The following is a 20,405-nucleotide window of genomic DNA, read 5'->3' on the forward strand; positions in this document are numbered from 1 at the left end:
CTGGCCGCACAGTGCTCAGTAGCCGCCACAGTGACTGGGTCACATAGGCCGCGCAGTTTAGAACCAGCACAGCGTCTAGTGACATGGTTTTCCTGAACTTGTTCCAGGTTTGGTAGCTACCTCAATAAGGCAATTAAAACCATCGCACTAGGGAGCTGGGGAGATGGCTTTGCTGGTAACAACACTGGCTGCTCTTGCAGAGGACCTAGGTTTATTTCTCAGCACCCACATGCCAGCTCACAACCATATGCAACTCCACCTCCAGGGGATCCAATGCCCTCTTCTGGCTTCTGCAGGCATTGCATTCATATTTTGCATGCAAAGCAGCCCCATATGCAAAATGACAATAAAAGAAAACCAGTCAAATTAACACTAAGAAGCAGAAATGGGGGATTTGTGCAGTATAATCACATTGGAAAGAGGGACAAAGAGATATAGTGACCCTCACTCCCAAGTCCACTTTCCCTGCCACAAAGCAAAGTTCAAATAAATAGAGAGCTGTTGATATACACATCTGAGCAGTCCAGGTGAAGGTATGGTCCTGTCCACCTCTGATCCATCATTGTTGGGGTCCCAATATCCCCAGCAAAGTGGCCTGATAGGCTGTCAGCACGGGGTGACATCCCCTGGGAGACAAGCCCCCCCTCTGGCTGGCTTCAGCCTTTCCTTCTCTTGTAGGAGACTCCGGGAGCAGCTCCAGTCTGTTGGTGGTCATTTCTTTAGCAGTGTGACCACCAAGAGGGGCAGCAGTGTCCCCTTAGCATACCTGGATCTCCACAAACCCTGTCGTAACAGTGCTGCCTGGGCTGCGACTTTGGTGTGGCTGGTGTTGAACTTTCTGAAGCCCTGAAGAGCTCCCTTCCCACTTTTTTCCTCCCAGAAGGCTCCGAGACGCTGTGACTTCAAGTCTCCTTACGGCTTGGCATGCTCTTTCTGTCCTTTGGTTTCTAACCCATTGAAGCCTGTGCTGGCCACGGCTCATTTCCTGTGCTGAGCCACAGGTCCCTTCTACGGGATTCCCTGTTTATCCCATGTGGAAACTGGAGAGAAAAATAACAAATACAAGAGAAAGATGACAGTAAAGACAGCTTTAAAAAACAGCCATAATCACCATCCACAGCCACATACCTGCACCTCCCCACACCTCCCCACACCCCCGCACACCCCGTGCCCCCCAAACCCCCTTATAGCACTCCCCTGCAATGCACCTTCCACACACACACCCATGGTCCCCACATGACCCCTTACTCCACCCCACAACCCAACCCCCCCACTCTACCCCTGTGCCCCATCCCCACACTTCCACCCCCAAACATACACCCCACGCCCCCAGCCCCCCATCTCCCCAAACACGTATACCCCACACCCCCATACACATCACACATACATCACACACACACACACACCCATCCCCCTACACATGCCTCCCACACCCACACAGCACCTGGCTCCTGAGCAAAATGGAACTTGGAAGTTTTAGCCACTTTTCTTCTTTTGTGGAGGACATCCAACATAATACTTTTTTAAAGGAATGGGGCTCACTTGTACTGCTCTTACAGAGGACCCAAGTTTTGTTCCCAGTATTCACATTGGGTGACTCCCAACTGCCTGAAACTCTACTCACATGCACATACCTCCCCCCCTCCCCCGCCACACACACACATACATACATGTGATTTTAAAAATAATCAAAATTGGATTGGAGAGATGGCTCTAGTAGTTAAGAGCACTGGCTGATTTTTCAGAGGACCCAGAGTCAGTTCCAAGCACCCACATGGCAGATCATACCATCGGTAAATCCAGTTCCAGGGGATCTGGCTCCCCCTGTTGGCCTCTGTGAGCATCGTGCATACACACGATGTAGCTACAGGCAGGCAAGCCAAGCGACCATACACATGAAAGCAAAACATTGTTAACAACTAATGAAAATGAACACTAAAGAATTAGAGGATGGGGTAGAGTCATCAGTGCTCCTTCATATTTTCACTCTTAGGGATTCCAAAGGTGGTCTCCCACTAATGTCCCGCCAGACAAGGCTGCAAGATCAAGATCGGTAAGTACTCTCTGAGCTGACGGTCGTCCTCTCAACAAATTGTCCCCTCGCTCAGGAGTGATGGGGCACCTCTGAGTTTTCCTCTCGCAGGGGAAACTGAACATGAGTGATTGCTCAGCTTGCAAAAGGGCGGAAGGTGACGGCGAAGTGTTCCGTGGGTGTTAATGGACTTGGGTGGGAGCAGCAAGAGGCACCACCACCATGAGCCTGTCAGAATTTAAAGGGCTTCCAAAGAATGAAACAAACAAAAAAGAAACTAATTTATTTTCATGCCAACAAAGAGAAAAGAGCAGCAGCTGAAGGCGAAATCCGTCGGCTTGTGCCTCCCAAGAACACGGCAGGAAGTGTTGGCAGCTGGACCCAGTTCAAGTTGGGTGACTTGGCATGACGATGGTTCCCCTTCCTACTCACTGCTCTTCTTACTTTTCTCACCATCACTAGAAGACTTGACAGGCTCATCCCAGGAGGAGTCTCTACCCATCACCCACAGAGGAGTCTCTGCTCGAGGGAGGCCTTGGGTGGTTATCAACGAACTGCACCACAGTTACCTGGGTTCAGGGAAGGTCAAACAAGCAACTTGGAATCAAGGTCACAGCCTGGGTCAACGGCCTGCCTGGAGCAGTTCCAGTGTGTCAAAAGATGGTTGTCAAAAAGCTCTGGTCTTTTCCCCAGTCATTCAAACAAAATAAGAATGTAGTCAAGATTCTTTCTCTGAAAACCCTTTTGTGGCCTGAAGTATCAATCATTCATTGCCGGCTTTGCCCACACAGAGTGCACAGATATTAGCAAATGACTTTTAATCAGCCACCCTGTGACTACGTTAAGTGTCACCACATGGATATGGGGGTAATCTGGAGTATAATAATGGGCAATTGAGAAGTCTGTACGCTCTTCACTCTTTCTGATGTCCAAGTACTCAGATCAGTGAATGGAAAGGGCAACATGAATATACTATCATTATGAAAAATGTTATTCGTATTGTAAGCAATTAAAATGTGTTAATCCCATCTCATGTAAGAAATACATATGCAAATTAGGTTCATGGTAGGTTAATCATGGTAGAGTTGAGTGCTGAAACTTCTCATTTTGTTTTTGAAAGGGAGATGAAAGATTTAAATTTTAGTGGATGATGGGTTCGGTCCATGGACTAGATGAGGAATATCTTTCACTCTTACTGCCACAAACCTATATTGTTAAAGGGGTCTTTGAACAAGAGTGCTAGATACTATTCAGCACCATCCTAACATCTTCCATGATGGAACAACCTTAGTTTTCTCAGCATTTTGACCTTATGATCTCCCACTAGAATCACCCAATAAACGGCACTAACAGAATTCAGGCTTCTCTAGCTTATATCTCCAAAATGCTCCATGTTTCTCTAGTAAACCTCCTCCAAAGGTTTTCCTATATGGTCAGGCTTAGTCACTGCAACACCCCCACTTCTGGTACTAATTCTTCTGTGGGTTAAATTTCTGTTGCTGTGACAAAAAAAACTTTAAAGAAAGGGATTGTTTATTTTGGCTTAATTACGGAGCATTGAGTTGTCCACTGCTGGCACTATCTTTTCTGGATCAATGGTGAGGCAGGCAGGGCATCTCTGTGTGAAGGAGCAGAGCTGTTCATCTCACAGCAACCAGGAAACAGAGGGAGAGAATGGGATCAAGATCAGGTATAAGAATAAAGGGTACAACCTTAGTGACCTTTCTCCAGTTAGCATCATGCATCAGGTTTCTTGGCCTCCCCAAACTGCACCTACCATAGTGAGTCTCTACTATAATATTCCTCAGGACATTGGTCGTGATTTGTTCAAGTGTCTTGTGCTATCCCCTTTCTCTTTATGGTTAATTTGTTGTTAGCACAGACACATGACCCTCTTGTAGCTAATAACACAAACAAAACAAAAAAAGGTTGTTATCTTTCTAAGAACATTTTCATCCCTGATAAGATAGGGAGAATGTTCAGTGCTCCATATCGTAGAACAATCCCAAGATGAATGTTGATGTGGCTTATCTTACTATAGATTGACTTCTCCAAGATGACTCTAAGGAAAACCCTTAAGTTAAAACGTTTATTTGGTCATTGATTTTTGGGAAAGAGCAGCAGGAGAGTGGAGAAGTTGGAGGAAGGAGGGACACGCATGGAATGGACATGTTGGAAAACAGAGTCTTATTCTGGACCACCGAGCCAAGTCCTGCTATGGCTGAGTTGTCCCACCCGGAGTATTTATTTATCCACTAGCTGCCATGTGCCCTGAGCACTCCCTCCAGAATTTCATCTTCTTGGTCCTGCCATCCTGACATGTACATGGGACAAGAACATTGCTGTGCTTAGAGAGAGCCTGTAGGCAGAGATCATCAGCAAGTCCAATCCACCAAGAGGTCTTTGTATGAGTTGCATTGTGAGGTGTGTTCTGACGGACATGGGTGACGGGTGGGTCATGGCTTTTCCATTAAGTTGTACAGTTAAATGTATCTGGAAACATCTTCCTTTTGGATTTCTTTTACCCCAAGATGGTTCAGGAAGATGACCTCTGGCTGGGAACCCCAGCTGCCACTTGGCTCAAATACAGTGGAACGGTAGTGGTGGTCACTTAAGGCCCACATCCACTGGTGACTCAGGCACTTGTTTTAATTGCTTAGTGCTGATGATGTGGCATTTAAAAAGTATCTCAGATAGACTTGTTTACGGGAGATGCATCTGACAAACAGACATTTTGTTGCTGCCCTCCCCCCATCCCCTGATTTATCTGTTGATTAATAACTGACTCAGAAACCTTCCTGGAACAGGGTTTTCATCACGTCACATGCTCTCTCTGGAGTCCACAGCTTCAAGCTAAAATTAATCAACCTGACATTCAAGGTTTCCCGTCCTGGCCCCAACCTACATGCTGGTCTTGCCTTGTTACCCATTCTTCTCACATGCAAACCCTTAAGAATGATGAGGCCTCCTTCCCGTCACTGTTCACCCTGTCAGACCCAGTGGTGACCATTACAGACCTGTTTTGTTGTATAAACTACAAAACAATCCTGAAGGGTAGGTAGACTCATGGCGACCATTTTACAGGTGGGAAATCTCAGAAAGCTGAAGTCACAAGACACCACACATGAGCAGAGGAAAGACCCCATGCCTCCCTGAAAGCTCCACATGCTGACTGTTCTTCCCATTGCTGGACAGAATGCGAGAGCAAGCAGCTTAATGGAGGGAGGGTTTCTTGTGACTCACAGTTTGAAGAAGGCGCAGTGTGTCCGTCATGGTGGGGAAACTCGGCGGAGGGTGGGAGGCAGCTGGCCACATTGCATCAGCAGTCAGGAAGCAGAGATTCTTGAACGCTGGTGCTCTGCTCAGTTTCTCATTTTTGTTCAGTTCAGGACGCCGGGCCATGGGGTGGTGCCAGTCACATTTGGGGAAACTAACCCAGCTCCCTCACAGAAACACAGAGGCTTGTCTTCTAGGTGGTTTCAAGACTGTCAGGCTGACACTAAATACCAACCCCACACACAAGATTGTCCTTTACTCTCAGTTGGAGCTTGTGCTTCTAAAGGGCAGACTTATGTGGAATGTGACTAGTATCTTGAACAGTATTTGCACAGTGACAGATTTCTGCAGAAGCGTTTGCTGAATCTCGGCAAGGTTCACATGTGAGGCCGCCTGCCACCCCAACTTGTCCTTCTGAGTCTTCTTATCCCCATGAAAAAAGGAGGAAATGATCCCAAGACTGATAAGGAAACTAATGAAACGAGCTATAAACCGATCCCAGTACTCATGGAAGGCACATGGAGAACAAAGAGTTTTCATACATTGCTGTTGGGTGTCTGAGGTGTTTCTGCTTTCTCAGAAAGCCGTTTGGCAGCTTCTATTAAGATGAAAAAAATATATATATATGTATATATATACACACACACACATATACACTCCCTTGGCCCCATCAACTACCAATTGTAGGGATTTCTCCTGTGGAAACAAAAGCAACAATTCACAGAACATATGTTAAGATGGTTTTTTATTATGATGGCAAAATAGTGAGGAGTGCATGGATGTCTGTCCACAGTGAGGCTGCTGAATACATTACGGCATTTGAAGACTGTGAAATCTTAGGCAGATAGTAAAAAAAAAAAAAAGCCACACAGCTGCTCAAGCCGGTTTTAAGGAGTTAGCGCAAACAAGCTCAAGTGAGACACACTAGATGTAGAAAAGAATGTAAAATATATTTTCATTTTGTAAACCAAGTAATGAAAATGGAGCGCTGGGCCCCCATGGACCTGTGAATTGTATTGTCTGAGGTGTGGATCTGAGTTGGGAGGGCGTCTACTGAAGTGTCCGGGTGTTGGCATCTAAGAACTGGACCAGGGACACATAATTAGAAATAGAGAGGCTGAAGAGGTGGCTTGGTGTTAGCGAGCACACACTGTGCAGAGGGCTGGAGTTGGACTCCCAGATCCCGTGTTAGGCGGGTCACCACCTCCAGCAGCTCCAGAGGATGCCATGCCTCTGGCCTCCAAGGGTCCTGCATTCATGGGTACACACCCCACCCCACCCACAGATACACGATTAAAAATGAGAACAAGCCTTTAAGGATAGAAATAGAGACCGTTTATTAGGAAAGGGAAAACATTCCCTCAGCCCAGCAGGGCTTTGCCATTTAGCTTCCTGCATATGTTAGCCTTGATCTAGCTTTTCCTAGAGAAGAGGCCGAGGCTGGCGTGGGAAGTGTGTGTGGTATAAATACATGTGTATGTGCCAGCGCCGTGCATGGTAGAGGCCAGAAGAGGACCCCAGTGTCCCGCTCTATCACCTCACACATTGTTCCCTTGAGATGGGGTCTCTCCGTGAATCTGGAGATAGGCTGGCAGACAGCCACCCCGCAGGCCACAGTCTCCACCTTCCGCAGAGCTGGGGTTATAGGTATGGGGACCCACCTTGGTTTGACATGGATGCTGTGGCCTGAATGCGGGTCTTCATGCTGCTCCATCAAGTGCTCTCAGTCACTGAACCATCTCTCTTACTCTTGAGTACTTAGTGTAGCCTATGTACAGTCTGAAAAACTTACTGTGACATTGTTCCTTTGGGTAAGGGGATCGCCTCCTGCCCTTAAGATGGGTGAAAATGCCTTTCCATAGAAAACCCCACTTCCCCCAGGCCTGGCCTTGGAACAGCATCGTCTTCCTGCTCAGCTTTGCAGAGCACATGACAGCTTGGTGAGAACCACTGCAGGTTGGAACACACCAGCGATGTTACTGTTCTGTGCCCCTGCTTTTGTCCAAGACGAAGCTGCCTGTAGAACCTTCCAGCGGGGGTGATGACACTCCAAAGAGTGACCCTCCCCTTTGGATCCTGAGAAACTGGAATTTCCCCAGGAAGTCTCCTGCTGGAAGGGAAAAGGTGAGGAAGTCCTGTGACAGCCAGTGGGGAACGTGCCTCCAGGAGGAGGAGTCACACCTTCTGACAGTTGTCCCACCACTTTGTAGGAGATACTGGCTCAGACATCAATGAGGCCTTGCTGTTTGGGACCTGGCTTTGACCTGGGCTGCTGTATTGTGCATACTTCTTACCCTTTATCAAAGCCTACGCCAATACCCAAAAGATAGACTCCAGGCCTCCCTGGATCTCTCATTTGTTTCTCTTTCCAGCGTAGCTACATCCAATAATCTCCTTTTAATGAATTTTATCATTTCTTGTTTCATTAATTGGGCTCTTGAGGATGGGTGGCCTGCTAAACCTAGCTTATTAGGTTGTACCCTAAAAATTCTGACAACATTTGCCTTTAGCCATTCAGGTATTTAGACACTATTAACTGGAAAATACTCCCTCCCTCAGTCTGGTTTTCACATCCTGGCTTTGGCTAGCCTTGGTCGTTTTCAGTTATTTTGTGTTTTTGACAAGTTCACGTGTCTGAGCTTTACCGCTCACACTGGGGGCTCCTGTATGAACATGGTAAAGCCTGGAAACTCTCGAGAAGGGAAAACATAACGGGAGTGGAAAATACTGACAAAATTCCATGGTGAGCAAAACCAGAAGGCAGCAAAAATGGGGCTTGAAGAAGCGGGGATGAGGCTGAAGGGGGACTTACAGGGGCTGCCATCTTTGCAGGACGCACGCAGCTTCTGCAGCAGATGGAGAGGCAAGAGTCTTCACTTTGCAAAAGCTGAGCAGTTGCCCATCTCCACCAGCTGCAGAGAAGGATAAACAGACACTCACACACAAAACCCGATAGCCATCAAGTGAGCCTGGCAGAGAAATCTACACAAGAGAAACTTTCTAACTGTGTTGTTATAGGAACACTCACTAGCTTCACTGCTAAATAAGGAAACACATTTAGCAAGGGATCCATACAGGGAACAAATCAGAAAATGTGCTAGCAAACAACCATAAACAGTTGGTAGAAAACACACCTGTTTGAAAAGATAATACTTTCAAAAATCACCATTAAATACATGTAATCTAATAAATGTAGTCATCTTCTTTGTGGTTCACCACAAAGCAAAACATTGTCAGATCTCAGACAGAAAAAAGTAAATGTGTCATAGTCAGTTTGGGATGTTGTAACAGAATGCCACAGGCCAGTTGGCTAAATAAGAGCAAATTATTTCTCATAGTTCTGGAGAGAGAGGCCAGGATGTCTGAGATAAAGGTTTTGGTAGGCTTGGTTTAATAAGGAGATACATTTTAATTTTAATGAGAGAGAGAGAGAGAGAGAGAGAGAGAGAGAGATTCCTATTTCTTCTTATAAAGGCACTGTAGTGGTTAATCTTCATTGACAACTAATGGACTTAAGAATCACCATGGAAGCGTACCTCCTGGTGAGTCTGTTGAGGCTGCTTCTATTGAGAAGACTCACCCTGAATAAGAGCAACATTGTCCTATGGTCTGGGTTTCCAGAATCTGGGCAGCAGCATCCCATGGTCGGGGGCTAAAACTGAATGAATGAAAAGGAGAGAGCAAGCTGAGTGGTAGCATGCATCTCTCTGCTTCCGGGCTGCGGTGCAACCAGCTGCCTCAGGCTCCCACCCCATTCCTTCCCTCCGTGACGGACTGTCCTGAAAGACTGGGAGCCAAAATAAACCTTCCTTCCTTAAGTTGCTTTTTCCTGGGTATCTGGTCACAACAACAAGCAAAGTAACTAATCTAGACACTAATCCATCCACCAGGTTCCATCCTGGTGGTTTAATTACCTCCCCGGAGGTCAACTCTTGAAAACATTAGATTGAATATGTAGGCTTCAACATATTTGGGGGGAGGGACACACAGATACTCAGTTTCCAGTAGATAATACGAATGCAGGAATTAAATATAAGTAAATAAATACATGAAGATAAAATATAATTAAAATAAATAAAAAGCAAGTGTAAGCATCAATTAAAAGCTCACAAGAAAGTATGAAATACAGCATACATAAACACTATGCAAATGTACTAAGATAATTTACTGGTGAGATGGTTCATCTGTTAATAGCACACACTCCTCTTGTAGAGGACTACAGTTCAGTTCCCAGCATCCCTTGGGGTGCCTCACAACCACCTAGAATTCTAGCTTCTGATGTCCTCTTCTGGCATCCACAAGCACTGAAGTCACATGAGCACAGGCTCACACACAGAAACACACATAATCAAACAACGCAAAACAAAATCTTTTTAAATTCTCAAAATAAGGATAACTGACTAAAATTCCATCCTGGAAGTGGAGCAAGAATGGAGAGAGAGAGAGAGAGAGAGAGAGAGAGAGAGAGAGAGAGAGAGAGAGAGAGGGAGGGAGGGAGGGAGGGAGGGAGGGAGGGAGGGAGGGAGGGAGGGAGGGAGGGAGGGAGAGAGAGAATGTTAAAGTCATTTTGGTCTACAGTGAGGAATGAAGAGGTACTGTGTATACCTGGTTAACTAACATAGCTACTAGAACAAAAGAATTAGAGGAAACACAGAAAGTAAATCAAGACATGACAGGTCCCAGAAGGCTTAAAAGCTAGAAGAATGATATAAAACAGAATGACCAACATTACCTCAGTACTTAGATATAAGCTACAATCAGCACGAGAAAGAAAAACCCTTCCTTACAGGAACCCCTAAAACATACCCCAACACGTTTTCTGGATTTCCAATAACTGAAGAGTTATTGATAAGGGCAAGGCAGCTTGCTACAGACTTTTGTGGGTGACAGCCAACATTAAAAGGTCATGGGGTTACAGCTATGAAAGTCTCAAATAACTAGGTGGGATTCAAAGATCCAACACCTAGACACGGTGCTCAAGGACTGAGACCATAGATCCGAACGCTAAGCCACACAGAGTAGTAGTTTTGCTTGGAAACTTTCCCCATGTGTCTCCTAGAGCAACAGTTTCCAAGCTATAACCCTGGGGCCAAGCCAGCACACTGCCTGGTTTTTGTTCCTATTTTCTAGTAAAGTTTTATTGTGATGCAATCTTATTCATTCATTTACATAGTTTCTGGCTGCTTTTGTCCTATGGGAGCAGTGCTAAGTGGGGCAGGTTCCCTGTGTCTATTATTTACCCCCTGGACCTTTATGGCAAGCAAACTTTGCTGCTACTATCCCCTTAAGGAGCAAGGTGTTTTAGCTACTGCAGAATTCCTAGCATTTGCTCACAACACACAGACACACTCCATAAATATTTACCAATTGAGTAAGTACTTAGCTTTCGGGTGGAGCAGGCTCACCCTTCTGCCTCCCCAGCCATCATTCTCTTCTTCATTGTCTGAGAGTAGCACCCTGGTAATAGTGGCCCGAGGAGGTTCAATTGCTTTGTGGTAAAATATTGCAAGAGGCTCTGGCGTCAACACATCGGTTGGCACTTTGCAGGCAGAATAGTGAGTTAGTCTGTGAAGAATTGCACACACCAAGTTTCTCATGGCTTCACATCCTGCTAAGAATCAGATTTACAGTGAGAATTTGATCTCTCTTTATCTTCATTAGACCCTGTTAAAATTTGTGGGTTTTTTGTAGTTTTAAATTCTCTCTCTCTCTCTCTCTCTCTCTCTCTCTCTCTCTCTCTCTCTCTCTGTCTGTGTGTGTGTGTGTGTGTGTGTGTGTGTCCCACAACCTATGTGTGCAGATCATTGAACAACTTTTGGAAGTTGGCTTCTACCATGTAGGTCCTGGGAATTGAACTCAGGTCATCAGGCTTTGTAGTAAACAACTTTACCTGCCGAGCCATCTTGCCTGCCCATGTTTTGTTTTTCTATTTAAAAAATTAAGGGAAGAAGATATTTAACAAGTCGATGAGTTAAGCTAGATAATTGTCAATTCTACTTCTCTCTCTTCAGAGTGCCTCCATTGCTTTTGCTATCTACTCCTTTTTGATTTATGGCAGATTAGTTGAGGAACCTCAGATCATTTTTCAGGTCCAGGGAAGATGAGGCCATCAGTGAAGATAAGGCAGTTTTCAAGAGATAGGAGAGTGGCTGAAAACGAGGCTGAGGGCCAGTGAGATGCTCGGTGGGGTACGGTACTTGCCTCTAAGCGTGATGACCAGAGTTCATCCTGGGACCCACATGGTAGCAGGGGCAAACTGAGCCCTGTGGGTTGTCCTTTGGCTGTCACACATGTGCCATGGCATGTGACTCCGAATAGGTAAGTAAAAAGGGCAATTTTTAAAAATTAGAAGGCAGTGGGTGTTATACCCAAAGTTCAGCTTCTTTTGTTGTTTTGTTAAATCTTGTTTTGTCTCCCACAAGCTGTGTGGCCTGGGTGTGTTGTCTCCCTCTTCTGTATTTCAGCTATTGCCTACGTGAAATGAATTCTGTACAGTGCCTGGGTCATAGCACTATAGGGAAAATAAACATTGTAGCGAAGGATAAAGCACTTGTAACAGTAGCTGGTGCAGAATTAGCATTCACAAATGTCCGTGCTGTTGTTGATTCTTTGTAGCTAGGGGAACAATTACACGGACGTTGGCTTACCAGGTGATATCAGCAGCTGCCAGAAGGGTTGTGCTAAGAGGGCTTTAGGGGAAGGAGGCATCTCTCAGGCTCCTGGGATGAAGTGTTTTCTTTCTCCTGATTGCAGTGGGGTAGAGGCTGCCTGCTCTATGGGCTGCAATTGCTCCCCATGATGCTGATTTTGGCAGCCTTGGCCAGGGCTCCTGTTTCCACAGGAATGCCACTTTAGGCTGATTACTCAGTGAAGATGGTGAGGATGCTTCCCTAGGTCTCCAGGAAGAAACCACTGCTAATGTTTCTTATTTTGGGACAACTGGTTGTTGTGTCTCCTTGCTGGTTAAATAGGTAAGACTCATGTCTGCTGGGAGATTTCCATGCTCTCCAGGAAATGATACCTAATGCTGTTTTATGCACTAACTGTCCCTACAAGATGCCTTTGTCTGATTGTCACCCAGAGGAGACAGCTCAGTTCAGGGTTGAGAGAAGCAGCCTGAAAGGTAACACACAGTGCCGAGGACCTTCAGTCAGCCAAGGTCCATCTGTGTATCTGCTCCTATCAGTGCTGGTGCATTCCCTGCCGTGACCACATGCTGGGAAAGAAGCAACTTACTGGGGAAGGAATTCTTTTGAATTACCCTTGGAAGGGGCATGTGAGGGGTGCAGTGTTACCAGTGTAAGGCAGCTCACCACACTGTGTCTGCAGTCAGGAAGCAGAGAGAGGAGGTTGCTCAGCTGGACTGCCCCTCTTGACCTTGGCATTCAGCCAGGTCTCCTCAGTTAAACCTTTCTGGAAATCCTTACGGATCACACTCAGAGCCCTGTTTCTATGGTGATTCTAAACCCTGCAGTAGACAACCAGGGTTAATCATCATCATACGCAACTCAGTTTGGGTTTTTTTGGGGGGGTTATTGTTGTTTGAGACAGGGTTTTCCTATGTAGCCCTGGCTGTCCTGGAACTCACTCTGTAGTCTAGGCTGGCCTTGAACTCACAGAGATCTGCTTGCCTGTGCTTCCTCAGATTTGTTAATGCTGAGGTGTTCTGATAACATAAAAAAGAATTGGCTAAGGGATGGGACTCTTGTCTGGATGCTTAAGACCTGGGTTCCAGTCCCAACAGTACTGTATCCCCAAAGCAAAGCAAGAAATTATTACCTAAGAATGACATATGCTACACTGATTACACATGTGCATCTACATTTATTTGTACATTTAAAGTTTTACAGTAAATTCCTATAGAAACTCGTAGTCTCAAGGAGGCTTTAGTGACTTTTTAACATACCCCAAGAAAGTAACTGTTAGCCTGGTTCAGCCTGGAATCTTCCTTCATTGTCCACACTTTGTTGAGCTTTTACCAGGGACCCAAGCCTGCTCTGTGGGTTCACTACATGCTTTTGTTCCGGGTTCTCATTCTTTATCACACAATCCTAACTTTTGTGATGTGTTGGCTTACATTCATCTAGAAGGTATTTATGTATAGAAGCAAATCCAAGCCCTACGAAGTGCTGGCCTTTACCAACTATGCTTAGGAATGCTTTTGTATTTTCTTCATTGAAAGTGAAGGGTTTTCTTTTTTCTATTTACTTGTAAGTGTTCAACTCAATGTTTCTATTTAAAGATTTTATTTATTTATTGTACATCATGACCCGAGTTTCCCTTCTCCCCTTTCCTCCCACCCCTCCCCTGTCCCTTCCCCCTCATATCCACTCCTCCTCTGTTTCTGTTCAGCAAGGGGCAGGTCTCCCATGAGTATCAACAGAGCATGGCATATCAAGTTGCACTAAGACTAAGCACCTCCCCTTGTATTAAGGCTGGGCAAGGCAACCCAGGTTCCAAAGCCAGACAAAGCATTACAGACAGCCCCTGTTCCTGTTGTTAGGAGTCTCACAAGAAGACCAAGCTACACAATTGTCTCATATATGCAGAGGGCCTAGGTTGGTCCCAGGAAGGCTCCCTGGTTGTTGCTTCTGCTCTGTGAGTGCCTATGAGCCAGGTTAGTTGTTTCTGTGGGTTTCCTTGTGATGTCCCTAAACCCTCTGGCTCCTACAATCCTTTCTTCTCTTCAGCAGGATTCCCCCATTTCAGCCTTATGTTTGGCTGGCTATGCGTCTACATCTGTTTCCATCAGCTATTGGATGAAGGCTCTCTGGTGACAATTGGGGTGGTCACCAATCTGATCATAGGAGATGGCCAGTATAGTATCCTCTATCCTAGGAGTCTTAGCTGGAGTCTTCCTTGTAGATTCCAATGTAGGAGTTTCCCAATGATCTTCAGGATGGTGATAGTGCACACAAAAAGGAGTTAATGAGTGCCACACTGCCAGCTGCATAAATCTCATACCACACCTAGAAGGAGCCTATAATATCATGTAATATGTAATTACGATTTATGTAAATAAATTACATATGATATAATGTAGTGGTAATCATACCGTTTAATATTTAATGTAACTATCTGTCTTTTGCAGACAAGGAAATTGAAACTAAGACAATTTAAGTCACATTGCTAACACAATTTGGAGTTGGAAGTGAAACCCAAGTCCAACTGCCTACGCCGGCCCAGATTTAGCTGCCGAGTTAATAAAAAATAAACACTCATGAATGCAATTTGAAATAAGGAGATGAGGTGTTCAAAGGTTGGCTGTGGTCTAATGAGGCTTCTTGTAATTGCTTAGAAGTAACTACATAGTGGAAAGAACTCATTTATCTGGTACCCTGAATCCACTGTTGTTGGGTAAAGCCTTCCAGCCAGTCTGGTTCCAGAGCCCCATCAGTCCCAAATGAACACACAGGAGGCTATATTAATTATGAAGCTGTTGGCCATTTGCTTGGTTTCTTACTGGCTATCTCTGACTTAAGTATTTACTCCACAATTGTTAATCTAAGTATTTCTCTTACCGGAGAAAGGGTCCGGACTTCTTACCTCTGTGGCAGCTACATCATGACTCCCTGTGTTTCTCCTTCCCAGAGTCCTCCTCAACTCCTAGTCTCACCTATCTTGCTTCCCTATTGGCCAACAGTGCTTTATTCAACAACCAATAAGAGATAGATTTCAGAATGACATCTCCCATCATACTGTCTCCACACAACTGAGCCAAGACTCCTCTGATGACTTTGTAGAGTTCTTAATACATGTGGAAAGATGTTTATGTGCTTTCCATTGTGTTTTACAGGCTTAATATAAACTTTTTTTTAAAGTATCACACATGTATGCAATGCATGTTGGTCTTATCTATACTTCCATATACTTCCCTACTAGGACCCACAAACTTGTCTCCCTCTCAACTTCATTTCCTCCTCTAAGGTTGTTGTTATTGCTAATAACTCTCTGGGTCCAATTAGAGCTGATCCTATGCACATGTGTTTGGGGCCATCCACTGGGGAGACGGGCAGCCTACCATTGAGCCGCATTTTCAGAGAGGTGATAGTCTCTCTTTCAACAGCCATCAACTGCTAATAGCTCTACATCTAGTGGTGGGGCCTCAGGAGCTCCTCCCTCACCCATTCTGGAATTTTGAATGGCTTGGTAATGTGCTGGCAACCCCAGTGAGTTCATGAGTACAACAGCCAGGTCCTGTCTGGAACTCAGCACTCAACAGCTTTCCTCCCCATCCCCCAGCTCTTCCATTGTTTCTACGTATTCCTCAGTGATATTCCTTGAGCCTTGGGTGGGGGAGGTTGAAACTGATGGTCCATCTATAACTGCTCAGTCACCAACTGTCAGCAGTTTGAGCTTAACCACCCAGTACAAAAAAACAAGCTTCTCTGACCAAGGCTGAGGGTAGCACAAAGCAATGGGTATAAACGTTAATTACTGAGAAGGCAGTTTGATAACATGAACATGACTATTTAAACAACACCTATAGGTTACCCACTCTGCTGAAGATCTCCCAGTCATGGGCTTTTGGTCAAGTTTATAATAGCAGATAGCAGGCCTTAAATCCAATCAGTAAGTAGTTGCTTAATCCCATAATAGAAATATCACTATTTCACTAGTGGTAAAAATCTGTCTGCAGGTCATTGCAATATGCAGGGTGAGAACACTGAATCGTATCTCCCCCAGAAGCCTGTATAGCACCTTCTAGCACCATGGAAACTAACCAGCATGGGAGAAGTTTCTTGGTGGATTTAACATAGATTTCTGTTTTTAATAATGGAAAGAAAAAAAAAGAAGAAACAATACAAAACAAAAACCCTAAACCCTAGTTTTTATTTAATTAAAATATTCTATTTGAGGTTTCCCAGACATCAATAGTGCATAATATGTAGCAACTAACTGTCTTACAAGAGTCTCTTCCTCTCTGAATTTTCCATTAGTACCATCACTTTTATCTTCCTGGTTGGCGTCTAGGATAGTGCACATCTACATGGGACTAACTGAAATGCACGGACAGGAAATTGGGGGCTCTTAAAAGCATATTGTTTAGCTTCTACGTGGCCAGCATTTAGAATAGTAGGTAAATACCCACAATGTGCCAGGTGAGGTGGTAGATAATGGTAATCCTGCACTAGGGAGGTGTGGCGGTTTGAAAGACAGTGACCTCCACAGGCTCATAGGAAGTGGCACTATGAGGGGGTGTGGTGTTATTGGAATGGGTGTGGCAGAGTTGGAGGAAAGATGCCACTAGGGGCAGGCTTTGAGGTCTCAGATGCTCAAGCCAGGTCTAGTGTGGCATTCTTTTCCTGCTGCCTGCCTATCTGGCTGTAGGATTCTCAGCTCCCTCTCCAGCACCATGTCTGCCTGCAGCCAGCACGCCACCATACTTCCCACCATGATAATGATGAACTAAACCTTTGAAACTGTGAGCCAGCCCAAATTAAATGTTTTCCTTGGTGAGAGTTGCCATGGTCATGGTGTCTGTTCGCAGCAATAGAAACCCTAACTAGGACAGTAGGCAGAAGGTAGGAGGATTGCCACAAGTTCAAAGCCAGCCTAATCCAGAGAGTAAAGTCCAGACCAATCAACACTACATAGTGAGATACTATCTCAAAAAAACCAGAAAAATAAACAAAGAATTTCCCACAATGCAATTTCAATATATTATTGTTGTGTTCATCATTTTGTAAACTTAGCAGAGTACCGCAGTTTGGCAGTTTGATTTGATTGACATGCCTGACTTCTCTAGTATGCTTGTAGCTGATATGTAAAGACTGATTATGTATAAGATTATGTCTCCCCTTCCATTGTTCTTAAACTCTTTCCAGACTGCCTTCCACAATGAACCTCAGCTGCCATTACCACACCCTTAGGGCTATCAATACTCCCATTTTTAAAATCATGCTTACTAAAAGCTTACTAAAACCAGCCAGGAGCTACTAATAGTACAAGGGGAGGGTTGAAGTTGTTATCATTTATTATTATATATAAATTATTACTTATGTATATATGATTTCATAAATATGTATGTATATATGCCACAGAGGGGTTGCTAGGCAAATAAAAATGATAGAAAGAAGAGGAATGCTCTGGTTGGGTAATCAGCCATGCTAGCATGCTACCAATGGTTCAGACTCTAGACGCCAGCAGCCCCGCTAACTGATGCAGCAAGTCTGCAGTTTACACTACATCTTTCCTGCTGATTCTGGTGACACATCATCCATGGCAACTAAAGGGGCTGTAAGAAAGTTCAAAACAAGAGGATCTGCGGAAAGTTCTCTCTTCGTGACACTTGTGTGTGTGTGTGTTTACCTAAAAATCAGAAAGAAAGAAAGAAAGAAAGAAAGAAAGAAAGAAAGAAAGAAAGAAAGAAAGAAAGGAAAAAAAGAAAGAAAGGAAGGAAGAAAGAAAGAACAAACCAGAGGAGATGGGACAGTCTGGAAGGCCTTTCCTTGCCTGCATGCGGGATGTCTATTTTCCTACATTTCCTACAGGGGAGAGAATAGCATGCTTATCTGGATAGATTCTGAAAAGTCTATTGTTTCCCTTTTTGATGAATGCTGTGCAGTGAGTTAGAATTCCTGTACTTCTTCAGAGCAGCCTCGGGACACTTGCCAACAGCTAATGGTCCCTCTGCACTGTTAACACGCGGGGACAGAAGAGCTTTGTCATATCATCATCAGGATGGGCTCTATGGAGAAAGCCATTAATCAAGGCAGGCAGGGCACTTTGTACAAAGCTGGCCTGGAGAGGAAGATGACCACTCCAATCAGAGGACCGTGCACCAGGGAGACTTGAGATGGGATTCAGCTCTCCCTGGAAACCATCAGCTAAAGCTGAGAGATTTCACAGGGTGGGCAGGGGCTCAGGTGGGGGTTCTTGCATTTGCTCGCTCAACTGGGTCAGCCATATGCTCAACAGCATACCTCCAACTCCTCGGGGCTGGAGAGTCTTGCTTACCTTTTCAAGGCCGTGTACCCACAGTTAGAAGGAAGTTTAATGAATACAAAGAAGACCTCATTGACATGATGAATGCTCAGAGTAGATCTTGGTGTCATCAAACATTACAATATCCTAGAACTTTCAAAGGCTTCAGAGAGAAAGATGTCTGGGTGTCACTCTGTGGACCTTCATATTGATATCCACATGGCAGGCTTTTGCCTTCCTCTTGTCTTTTTGGCTTATGTCATAGAAGAGCTATGGTGATAGTTAATCGCCCACGTGACTGGATTTGCATCACTGAGGAGACACATCTCTGGGTGTGTCTGAGAGGGAGGGTTAGCTGCAGAAGAGAGAGCTGTGGTGAGTGTGGGTGGTACCATCCCACAGCCTGTGGTCCCCAGAATGAATAAAAAGAGAGGAAGCCAGCTGGGTCGCAGTACTCATCTCCCCCTGCTTCCTGGCAGCAGAAGCAATGTGCCCGACTGCCCCATGCCCCCTGCTGCCCCATGCCCCCTGCTGCCCCATGCCCCCTGCTGCCACGCCTTCCCACTAAGACTGACTCTGTCCTCTTGAACTGTCAGTCAAATGTTCTGTGCTCCCATAAGCCTCTATTCTCACATGTTTTGTCACAGCACTGAAAAAGCAACCAGCAAATTTATGAATCTTCTCTCTAGATACAGATATGATTTCAACACAACTTTTGACCTATCTCTAGGCAGGGTTAATGGAGCCTCACCCGACAATAACCACTGGAGCCTGCACGGTTGAAAGAGAGAACTAACTGCAGTGAGTCCTCTGACATCCATGTGTGCGTACACACTAAATAAACAAATGCCATTTTATAACCTATTTGTTTATAGGAGAGAACTAACTGCAGTGAGTCCTCTGACATCCATGTGTGCATACACATTAAATAAACAAATGCCATTTTATAACCTATTTGTTTGTGTTTTGTTACCGTTTTACCAGATAACTCCAGGAAAAGGGATTTCTGATGTCGCCTTCACTTTGCTCCTAAGAACTCGCTGAGGATGGCCTGCCTGTGCCGTTGTCTCTTCTGAGATGGGACTAGAAGCTGTGCGCAGCAGCTGTTTGGGACTCAGTTCCCCCCTATCGGTGCCATCATTACGTGTGTGCTCCTGGCTATGGTGATAGGGGGTGAATGGCCACGTTGTCTAAGTCAGGCTCCTTAGATACTGCATTCCTTAGCTTTCTCACTGCTGTGACAAAATGCCGGGTAAAGAACACTTAAGGAAGGAAGGAAGGAAGGAAGGAAGGGTTTATTTGGGTTTGTGGCTTAAGGGATACAGTCCATCGTGGCGGGGAGGGAATGGTGGCAGGAACATGAGCATTCTGGTCACACTGCACCCACAGCCAGGAAGCAGAGAGAGAGAGGACAGGAAGTGGGTCCAGGCTACAAAACACCAATGCCTTCGCCCAGTGACTTCTTCCTCCAGTGAGGCTCTGCCTCCTCAAATTGGGCCATCAGCTGGGGACCTGTGTGTTCAAACACACAGCCTCTCAGGGGGAATTTGTTTAAACCACAATGGACACCTGCAAGTGTTTCATTTACACTCTCGGGGGGAGTAATCCTATTTTTTTTCCGGATTTGTATCAGAAACATAGACCCCCAAATGCCGCTGACAATTGTATGACCTGTTGAGCTAGCACTGAGGAGCTGATGGGGACAGCATGGCCCGGCTTGTGCTCTGGAAGCCAGGCCCCTGCCTTCCCCCCGAACTGTTTGCCTATTGCACTAATAAACTCCCTTTACTGCCTGGACCGCTTGTAACTGAGTGGCCTCTTATATGTGAGCAGAAACATTTTAGCAAATATTGCCTTCCATTTCCTTGGACACAATTTTAGAAATAAAAATTAAAATATCCATTTATTCTTTTATTCTGCAGTTCACAGAGGCATTCCCCATCCATTATCTCATTTGATCCTGACAAATAGCTTGCCATTCTACAGATGAAGGTCATTAGTGGTCAATTTGGAAACAGAGTTTGCATCTCTGATTCTTATTCGCTCCATCACCATTAAATCCCTTTTATATATAATCAGCCGAGTGCTGGACCAGGGACTTTACGTCCGGCCAGTTCCGTCTCTGCAATTTATTTATATTTTCAGTGCATTGTTCTAAGTCACGAAAGTC

General features: G+C 45.2%; 1 long non-coding RNA gene across 1 annotated transcript; it reads left to right on the plus strand.

Moving 5' to 3' along the window:
- Positions 1-13,792: 13,792 nt before the first annotated feature.
- Positions 13,793-20,032, plus strand: LOC121137605. The gene is made up of 2 exons (XR_005874905.1): positions 13,793-13,925; positions 19,220-20,032. It is a non-coding gene; the product is annotated as an uncharacterized LOC121137605 (long non-coding RNA).
- The last annotated feature ends 373 nt before the right edge of the window (positions 20,033-20,405 follow it).

The sequence above is a fragment of the Mesocricetus auratus genome, unplaced genomic scaffold, assembly GCF_017639785.1.
Source record: "Mesocricetus auratus isolate SY011 unplaced genomic scaffold, BCM_Maur_2.0 Super-Scaffold_100691, whole genome shotgun sequence".
NCBI lineage: Eukaryota > Metazoa > Chordata > Mammalia > Rodentia > Cricetidae > Mesocricetus > Mesocricetus auratus.